This window comes from Lolium perenne, chromosome 6, assembly GCF_019359855.2.
Source record: "Lolium perenne isolate Kyuss_39 chromosome 6, Kyuss_2.0, whole genome shotgun sequence".
NCBI lineage: Eukaryota > Viridiplantae > Streptophyta > Magnoliopsida > Poales > Poaceae > Lolium > Lolium perenne.
The window spans coordinates 47,751,163-47,755,374 of NC_067249.2; the positions used below are offsets into that span (position 1 = coordinate 47,751,163).

At 38.3% G+C, this 4,212-nt stretch overlaps 1 long non-coding RNA gene across 1 annotated transcript; it reads left to right on the plus strand.

The window, feature by feature from the left end:
- The first annotated feature begins 2,013 nt into the window (after positions 1-2,013).
- Positions 2,014-3,686, plus strand: LOC127307888 (uncharacterized). The gene is made up of 2 exons (XR_007855958.1): positions 2,014-2,505; positions 3,527-3,686. It is a non-coding gene; the product is annotated as an uncharacterized lncRNA (long non-coding RNA).
- The last annotated feature ends 526 nt before the right edge of the window (positions 3,687-4,212 follow it).

Below are 4,212 nucleotides of genomic sequence, written 5' to 3' on the forward strand. Positions count from 1 at the left end.
TTCGATGGATATTTCGATTCCATTGACTTTCAGTAGCTTTGGCAATGTCTAGAAGTGTTAAGAATGATTGTGTCACCTCTGAACATGTATATTTTGATTGTGCACTAACCCTCTAATGAGTTGTTTTGAGTTTGGTGTGGAGGAAGTTTTCAAGGATCAACAGAGGGAGATGATACAACATGATCAAGGAGAGTGAAAGCTCTAAGCTTGGGGATGCCCCGGTGGTTCACCCCTGCATATATCAAGAAGACTCAAGCGTCTAAGCTTGGGGATGCCCAAGGCATCCCCTTCTTCATCGACAACATTATCAGGTTCCTCCCCTGAAACTATATTTTTATTCCGTCACATCTTATGTGCTTTGCTTGGAGCGTCGGTTTGTTTTTGTTTTTGTTTTGTTTGAATAAAATGGATCCTAGCATTCATTGTGTGGGAGAGAGACACGCTCCGCTGTTGCATATGGACAAGTATGTCCTTAGGCTTTACTCATAATATTCATGGCGAAGTTTCTTCTTCGTTAAATTGTTATATGGTTGGAATTGGAAAATGATACATGTAGTAATTGCTATAATGTCTTGGATAATGTGATACTTGGCAATTGTTGTGCTCATGTTTAAGCTCTTGCATCATATACTTTTCACCTATTAATGAAGAAATACATAGAGCATGCTAAAATTTGGTTTGTATATTTGGTCTCTCTAAAGTCTAGATAATTTCTAGTATTGAGTTTGAACAACAAGGAAGACGGTGTAGAGTCTTATAATGTTTACAATATGTCTTTTATGTGAGTTTTAATGCACCGCTTCATCCTTGTGTTTGTTTCAAATAGCCTTGCTAGCCTAAACCTTGTATCGAGAGGGAATACTTCTCATGCATCCAAAATACTTGAGCCAACCACTATGCCATTTGTGTCCACCATACCTACCTACTACATGGTATTTCTCCGCCATTCCAAAGTAAATTGCTTGAGTGCTACCTTTAAAATTTCTATCCTCTACCTTTACAATATATAGCTCATGGGACAAATAGCCTAAAACTGTTGTGGTATTGAATATGTACTTATGCACTTTATCTCTTATTAAGTTGCTTGTTGTGCGATAACCATGTTCCTGGGGACGCCATCAACTACTCTTTGTTGAATATCATGTGAGTTGCTATGCATGTCCGTCTTGTCTGAAGTAAGGGAGATTTACCACCAAAATGGTTAGAGCATTGCATAATGTTAGAGAAGAACATTGGGCCGCTAACTAAAGCCATGATCCATGGTGGAAGTTTCAGTTTTGGACATATATCCTCAATCTCATATGAGAAAATTAATTGTTGCTACATGCTTATGCATGAAAGAGGAGTCCATTATCTGTTGTCTATGTTGTCCCGGTATGGATGTCTAAGTTGAGAATAATCAATAGCGAGAAATCCGATGCGAGCTTTCTCCTTAGACCTTTGTACAGGCGGCATAGAGGTACCCCTTTGTGACACTTGGTTAAAACATGTGCATTGCGATGATAATCCAGGTAATCCGAGCTAATTAGGACAAGGTGCGGGCACTATTAGTATACTATGCATGAGGCTTGCAACTTGTAAGATATAATCTACATAACACATATGCTTTATTACTACCGTTGACAAAATTGTTTCTTGTTTTCAAAATCAAAGCTCTAGCACAAATATAGCAATCGATGCTTTCCTCTTTGAAGGACTATTCTTTTACTTTTATTGTTGAGTCAGTTCACCTATCTCTCTCCACCCCAAGAAGCAAACACTTGTGTGAACTGTGCATTGATTCCTACATACTTGCATATTGCACTTGTTATATTACTTTGCATTGACAACTATCCATGAGATATTCATGTTATAAGTTGAAGGCAACCGCTGAAACTTAATCTTCCTTTGTGTTGCTTCAATGCCTCTACTATGAATTATTGCTTTATGAGTTAACTCTTATGCAAGACTTATTGATGCTTGTCTTGAAGTACTATTTGTTATGACCCAAAGTTTTGCTTGTTTAAATTTCACCACTCGCGTAACAGTTATGAATTTAAATAATGACAATAAGTATTTTTTTTAAAGTAATTTGCTGAGGAGAACCAAAATAACATAACAACAGGGAGCTATAGGTAAGATTCCCAGATATTTTACTACCGCCTCAGTCGTTAGTTGTCTATTGCTTGGACCAAAATATCTACTATTTCTATCCGGAGAAGTGCACTGCCCAAGCTATCCTTCTTCCGTTCTTATCTTTAATCCCTTAGGGGCCAAGCTTCCCTCGGCTGATCTTTATCTGCTCCCAAGTCCCAACAGTGTAGAAGTACACTATAAATACACCTCCCGTTGGAGCATCTCTGCCATCTCACCATCAAGCTAGCCTCTCTCCATTTCTTTCGGTTCCATCCATAGGGAAAGCTCTGCTTCTGCTCCTGGGATTAGACAACAATATTCGTTCTTAGAAGATAGAAGAAGGAAGCTGTGTGGAAATATTTTAAGGTGTTCTAGAGAGGGCGATCAGAGGTAAGTTGTTATTTATGTCCAAGCTGATCTCTTAGTAAATTCCTCCATCCAAGCTAAATGATCCACCGAGTCATATTTCTATACAAAAGCACGAATACAAATGTCCACCTGCTTCCCACTGGTTCGGACCAAACTAGCTAAATAATATTTTCACCTGTATACTGGATTAAGGGCTAACACTACTCAGTCTGTCCTCTGAATTTAATTACTGGGATTTAACATACATGATCTGATAAAATAAATTAGACAGGCTATGCATGTATATACTTGGAACATGAACAGTGACAAAGAACTGAAATAAACATCAGGATGACTAGCTCTTACGTGAACCATACGTGTACTTAAGGAGAAGTGTGGTACATTTACCAAAACTTATAGACTATGTAATATGACTAGGTCCAGGAGCGGCACAAGTTTAATCAACGAGGAGACTCAAGGCAAGCTGCGTATACCAGAATGTTCTTGTCTGCTTTGTATTCCCTAGATTGATTTATTTGGTTGCGATGCTTATATGTGTATTGTTTGCTATATCTCTATATCGGTAGAGTTATTTCTTTTGCATTTTTAGCATATTTTAATAGTTGCATATTGGTCAAGCAAGATAAAATATGGGATCATATATCAACAAATTGGTTGGTCATAATCATGAAAAGTGTGGTGTATCCAGCCTGAGACGGTCGATACCTGAAAGGTGTGGGATGGCAGGCCCGGATGGGAAGGCCCACACAAGTAGGGGACTCGACGACGTGATTCTCAGAGATCGATACTATCACGAGGTGGGATTATGACAATTGATTTGCTGATACTCTGCAGAGGCTTAACTAAAACTTAAGTTTTAATATATATTAAGGAGGATATGGATGTTGGTGTTGCTTAGTTTATGCCAAAGGGCGTTTAGTCACTATGAGTGCATATCGCACCCTGCTGAGCTATGGGGATATAATTGACTGTAAAATCTGTATATTCTTGCTGAGTATGTTTAACATACTCACAGTCTTTTATTTTTATCTGGTATGCGCAGATCAATTTTAGGATCAAGTGGCGACGGCTGAAAATCCATATGACGACATATAGCGTAGAAGTGGAGCGAGATATTAATAGAAGAAAATATCACTAGTGTTGTAATAAATAAGTTGTACTTGTAATATTTGATAATGAATAAAGTGGAGACTTGCTTGGCATTTGTCAGTGATATTTCACTATTTAGCCTTGTATGCTTATGGTTCCTTCAAATCATAAGTATACGGCGGCTGTCATTCTCCTAGGCCGTGGCTTGGGGCGTGACACTATTCATGAAAAGTCTTTGCTATATGATTCATTTGTTTACTCATGTCATTTACATTGTTTGGATCGCTGCATTCATTACATATGCTTACAATAGTATGATCAAGGTTATGATGGCATGTCACTCCAGAAATTATCTTTGTTTATCGTTTACCTGCTCGGGACGAGCAGAAACTAAGCTTGGGGATGCTGATACGTCTCCGACGTATCGATAATTTTTTATGTTCCATACCACATTATTGATGATATCTACATGTTTTATGCACACTTTATGTCATATTTGTGCATTTTCTGGAACTAACCTATTAACAAGATGCCGAAGTGCCAGTTGCTGTTTTCTGCTGTTTTTGGTTTCAGAAATCCTAGTAAGGAAATATTCTCGGAATTGGACGAAATCAACGCCCAGGGTCCTATTTTGCCACG